Below are 6,000 nucleotides of genomic sequence, written 5' to 3' on the forward strand. Positions count from 1 at the left end.
TCTGTTAGTAAAATAGACGCAACTGCGCCCTTGCAGGCAGCTCAAGTACGCGTCGTAGGGCCAACAAGACTACATAAACTTACTCGATGTATGCTAGATAACGTCCATGCATCGTCTGTAGCAAAGTCATTAACACAAGATTTGCAACTATCTGCTTCGCACCAACGACAACTTAGTGTATGCCCGTTGGAAACTCATACCAGCTCTTCGCGACGGTGCTGCCTTGTCAGTTTCGAAATTGGAGGACTGTGGACTAGCTCTACGACTTACATCAACGCGAGTGAAAGTGACCACTGCCTCACGCCTCAGCCCAGAGTTCCACAAGATATTAAGAATACGGGACACGTCCGCACACTGAACTTAGCTGATCCACGAAAACATTCCTAGGAAGACGTGAGCACAGAGCTTTTAATCGGCGCTGATTTTTACTAGAAGATTGTCACCGATAGCCTATAGATAAGCAATTCTAAAGCCATTGTTCTGATTTCCGCCATATGCGGTTGGATCCTAAATGGGGGCAGACATGTCATTTGTGCGAATTTACCTGTTGTTAACTTTGTACTTCAGACTGACATGCCCACAGAAGACGAATGTAGACCATTCTTGGACGAAAACAAAATTGGCATAACCGTGCATCTTGCTACAATGAAGACCAATATTTATTTTGGTCTACCCCATGAATTTCAGGGATATTATCTTGCGCACGATCACAGAAGCGTCGTTCATCTTCCTAAGGAAAGACATATTTTTGTTCAATATTCCACTGACTGACTGGACAAGTTAGATTTCGTAGTTCACATAGAAGATTTCTAAATAACCATACGTTAAAAGAAATTTTACACCGTCTTGTGTTGGACTACATTACAAAGAACCATGAAGAATTCGCTTGTCCTGAAGGCACAGGCAACAGCACGTTTTCGTTACCGAATCAGACAGATAAGAAGCAACTTGATAAAATAAAGCGGAGGATAGATTTCGATGCGCCTCCTCAAGCGATCATTTGGCTTCTATACTGGAATATTGGAATAAATTGACTTCAATTCATTTACTGCCGTCTGGCGAAAATATTGTCGCCTAATAAATTATGTTGCAGCCTTAATTTATACATCAGTTATAGGCGTAATAATCACTTAAATTGGCCCGTCTTTATTGACTGTGATGTTAACACTGGATAGTAAATGGTATCAAAACAAGGGACGAAAATATCCATACAGTTGAAAAGGAGCGAGTCTAGGAACCAGCAGACTCTTCGAGGTAAACCGTACGTTAAGATGGTTACACATGCAGGGAACGGCAATTAACCGTTGCACTCACAATTCGTATAGTCGTAGCACTGACGGAGACGTGAGCTGGGCTCTTCGGCGTAGGCAGCGGCGGTAGCAGGATCGGCGTCCACGGGCGACGGTGCACGGCAGCGCATTAAATCTCGGAGCGGTCGCCCGGGCCGCTCTTATAAACGCCACCCCACCGCCGGCCGTAGCGCGCCGCCTAGCGGTGTGTGTGTGTGTGTGTGTGTGTGTGTGTCGTTCAAGGTGCGTGAGCCACCTTTCCACACCTCGGAATCAGCTCGGTATTTAGGGCTAACATAAAGCGCTCACAGTACCGTTGAGATATATCTACAAGCGCAGCTCCAATATGGTCCTTGAAAAAACGGGCTGGTTTTAATATACACTGAAGAGCCAAAGAAACAGGTAAACCTGCCTAACAGCGTGTAAGGCGAGCACGCAGAAGTTCTACAACACGACAAGACATAGGCTCGACTAATGTCTGAAGTAATGTACGTTAATTCTTACAAAGAAGTAGACAGCAACTAGCCACTACTAATAATGGCTGGTTGCTGTCTTTTTCTTTGTAAGAATTAACCTACACTAGTGGCCACTAAAATTGCTAGTCGATGAAGAAATGCAAATGATAAACGGGTAATCATTGGACAAATATACTAGAACTGACAAGTGATTACATTTTCACGCAATTTGGGTGCATAGATCGTGAGAAATCAGTATCCAGATCAACCACCTCTGGCTGTAGTAACGGCCTTGTCACACCTGGACATTAAGTCAAACAGAGCTTGGATGTTGTGTACACGTACAGCTGCCAATGCAGCTTCAACACAATACCACAGTTCATCAAGAGTAGTCACTGGCGTATTGCGACGAGCCAGTTGCTCGGCCACCATTGACAGACGTTTTCAATTGTGGACAGATCTGGAGAATGTGCTGGCCAGGGCAGCAGTCGAACATTTTCTGTATCCAGAAAGGCCCGTACAGGACCCGCAACATGCGGTCGTGCATTATCCTGCTGAAATGTAGGGTTTCGCAGGGACCGAATGAAGGGTAGAGCCACGGGTCGTAACACATCTGAAATGTAACGTCCACTGTTCAAAGTGCTGTCAATGCGAACAAGAGGTGACCGAGACATGTAACCAACGGCACGCCATACCATCACGCCGGGTGATACGCAAGTGTGGCGATGACGAATACACGCTTCCAATGTGCGTTCACCGCAATGTCGCTAAACACAGACTATCATGATGCTGAGAACAGAACCTAGATTCGTCCGCAAAAATGACGTTTTGCCATTTGTGCACACAGGTTCGTCGTTGAGTACACCATTGCAGACGCTCCTGCCTGTGTTAAGGGTAACCGCAGCCATGGTCTCCGAGGTGATAGTCCATGCTCCTGCAAACGTCGTCGAACTGTTCGTGCAGATGGTTGTTGTCTTGCAAACGTCCTCATCTGTTGACTCATGGATCAAGACGTGGGTGCACGATCCGTTACAACCACGCGGATAAGAAGCCTGCCATCTCTACTGCTAGTCATACCAGGCCGTTGGGATCCAGCACGGCGTTCCGTATTACCCTCCGGAACCCACCGATTCCATATTCTGCTAACAGTCATTGGATCTTGACCAACGCGAGCAGCAATGTCGCGATACGATAAACCGCAATCGTGATAGGCTACAATCCTACCTTTATTAAAGTCGGAAACGTGATGGTACGCATTTCTCCTCCTTACACGAGACTTCAGAACAACGTTTTAGCAGTCAACGCCGATGAACTGCTGTTTGTGTATGAGAAATCGGTTGGAAACTTTCCTCATGTCAACACGTTGTATGTGTCGCCACCGGCGCCAACCTTGTGTGAATGCTCTGAAAAGCTAATCATTTGCGTATCACAGCATCTTCTTCCCGTCGGTTAAATTTCGCGTCTGTAGCACGTCATCTTCGTGGTGGAGCAATTTTAATTGCACTCAGCCACGGTCTCACCATGTCAGATTTAGACAAAATAGCAGAATGTCTGATGTACTGCTGGAGGAAATTGACGCCAGTGCTATCAACAAATCCGTAAGAGTACAAGAGGGTGGAGGTCTCTTCTGAACAGCACGTTGCAAAGCATCTAACATATGCTCAATAATGTTCATGTTTGGGGAGTTTGGTGGCCAGCGGAGGTGTTTAAACTCAGAACATTATTTTTGGAACCACTCTCTTACAATTCTGGTCGTGTGGGGTGTCGCATTGTCCTGCTCAAATTGTCCATGTCTATAGGAACGCACAACGGACACGAGGGGATGCAGGGGATCGGACAGGATGCTTATCTACGTGTCATCTGTCAGAGTCGTATCAGGGGTCCAATATCGCTCCAACTGCACACGTCCCACACCATTACCGAGCCTCCACCACCTTGAACAGCCTCTGCTGACACGCAGGGTCATGAAGGTGTCTCCATACCCATTCACGTCCATCTGCCCGATAGAATTTGAAACAATATCGTCCGACCAAGCAACATGTTTCCATTCATCAAGAGTCCAATTTTGGTGTTGACGGGCCCAGGCGAGGCGTAAGACTTTGTGTCGTGCAGTCACCAAGGGAACACGAGTGGTTGCTGATATTCAGGGTCCATGGATTCATGAGGTTGTCTCCATACCCGTACTCATCCACCCGCTGAATACAACTTGAAACGAGACTCGTCCGACCAGGCAACATGTTTATAGCCGTCAACAGACCAATGTCGGTATTGACGGGCCCAGGCGAGGCGTAAGGCTTTGTGTCGTGAAGTTTTCAAACGTACACGAGTGGGCCTTTGGCTCCGAAAGCCTATATCGGTGATGTTTCGGTGAATGGTTTGCACGCTGACTCTTGCTGATGGCACAGCATTGAAATCTGTATCACTTTGCGTAAGGGTTGTACTTTAGTCACGTTGAACGATTCTCTTCACTCGTCGTTAATCACGTTCTTGCAGGATCTTTTTCCGGCAACAGAGATGTCGGAGATTTGATATTTTACCAGATTCCTGATATTCACGGTACACTGGTGAAATTTGTGCGGGAAAATCCCCACTTCATCGCTACCTCGGAGACATTGTGTCCCATCGCTTGTCACCGACTATAAGACCGCGTTGACACGCACTTAAATCTTGATAACCTGCTAGTGTTGCAGCAGTGAGCGATGTAACAACTGTGCCAGCGCTGCTGACCGCAGCGCCGTAACCTGCCTATTTTCATATCTCTCTGTTTAAATACGCGTGTCTTTGGCGGTGCAGTGTGTTGAACTATGAACTATATTGTGTTCCTCGCCGTCGATGCCTAATGATAACCCATTTGCATTTCGCCAACAATTCGATGTATATTCTCCTGTAAATAGTGGATGTTTCAGGTTTTAAAGCAAAAGAAACGTTGCAAGAAGTTAATTCACATGGCCTTGACGGCCATTTTTGGTCACCATTATACGAGAGATGAGGACATGCGGAGTCCGCTCATTGAAATAATCAGTTATTTCGTAGGAATAGTGACAGATGGTACCATCCTGCTGAAAGCACAACTATAGAACTCCTTTTCACTGAAACGAGACAACAAATACGTCTTAGCGTCGCACGCTAACGGCCCTGTCTCACCTTTCTTTAAAAAAAATTTAAAAAATAAAAGAGAGGGAGAGAGAAGAGGGAAATAGAAGTATATGAGCGAGCAGAACTTATGGTCTGAGGTTTCCACACAAACTTAATTCTTAAGTACGTATATATACTGACGGAAAACCGGAATACCAAAAAATAATTAATCTAAAGTAACGAAATTCTCGGAATACATTTGCCTAGGTAACTCATTCAAGTGATTAACATCAGCAAGATAACAGATTAATGTAAGCTCGAGATACGCCATTGTAAATGTGAAATACTTCTACATTAATAACCAGTGTTACGCCAGAACGTTGAATGTCCTCACAACGTTTAGGATATCCTTTTAGTTCCTACAGGACCACAACGAGTTCTTCCAACCTCACGTTTTCTTAACGCCAGTGATATTGGGAAACAGGACTGTGTTTATCAGATTGTGTCCCTTGTACAACGCGATTTTCTTTTTCATCCCCATCACATTAGAAGGATATTGTTTCTCACCTTGTTATGTCTTACTACAACGTGTGGTGTGCACTCAGTTAATATATTATGTCTGCAGTCCATCCTGGATATTCTAATTTTGGGTCATGCACCCCTTTTTCTTCCATAAATTCAACAATAGCATCTTTTAAATTCAAAGATCGCTCCTGACATGCCCCTTGACTAACCAATGTACTTTGCAGCAATACCTCTCCAAACGCTTCGTTCAGTTTCATCGTCGAAAACTGTTGCGACTGACACTGGAATAATACGTGCACCTTCAGAAGCTTTACTATTCGTACCACCAATTTCTTCTCGCGTTCCATGCCTGAAAATTCAACACAAAGCGCTTCTGGATGCATAGAACAATGAATCTCGCCTCTCGATCGGTGTATATTTTTTCTCTTCCTGGGTGAACGAAACCTTAAAAATTTTTCTGCATGATGTAATATTGTTTCCCAGTAAATCTGCAGTATCTGTATATTGTGCGACTACGTAATACATATTGAGAATCATCATCTTTCTCGTCTGTGATTCCCATTCATTTTTAAAGGTTTGTGGCTTTATATCTCTAGACTGCCTCTTTTTGTGCAAACAAGTACATGAGCTATGAAATTCCTTCAGACCATGAATAA

General features: G+C 44.9%; 1 protein-coding gene across 1 annotated transcript in view; it reads right to left on the bottom strand.

Annotated features, from left to right (window-relative positions):
* The window catches only part of LOC126334919 (acyl-CoA Delta-9 desaturase-like), a 113,298-nt gene extending 111,889 nt beyond the window's left edge, over positions 1-1,409 (bottom strand). Inside the window, exon 1 of the mRNA XM_049997639.1 lies at positions 1,315-1,409. The gene's annotated coding sequence lies outside the window, so the exon portion shown is untranslated. The remainder of the gene's footprint in view (positions 1-1,314) is intronic.
* Positions 1,410-6,000: the final 4,591 nt, after the last annotated feature.

Source organism: Schistocerca gregaria, chromosome 2, assembly GCF_023897955.1.
Source record: "Schistocerca gregaria isolate iqSchGreg1 chromosome 2, iqSchGreg1.2, whole genome shotgun sequence".
In the NCBI taxonomy this organism is placed as follows: Eukaryota; Metazoa; Arthropoda; class Insecta; order Orthoptera; family Acrididae; genus Schistocerca; species Schistocerca gregaria.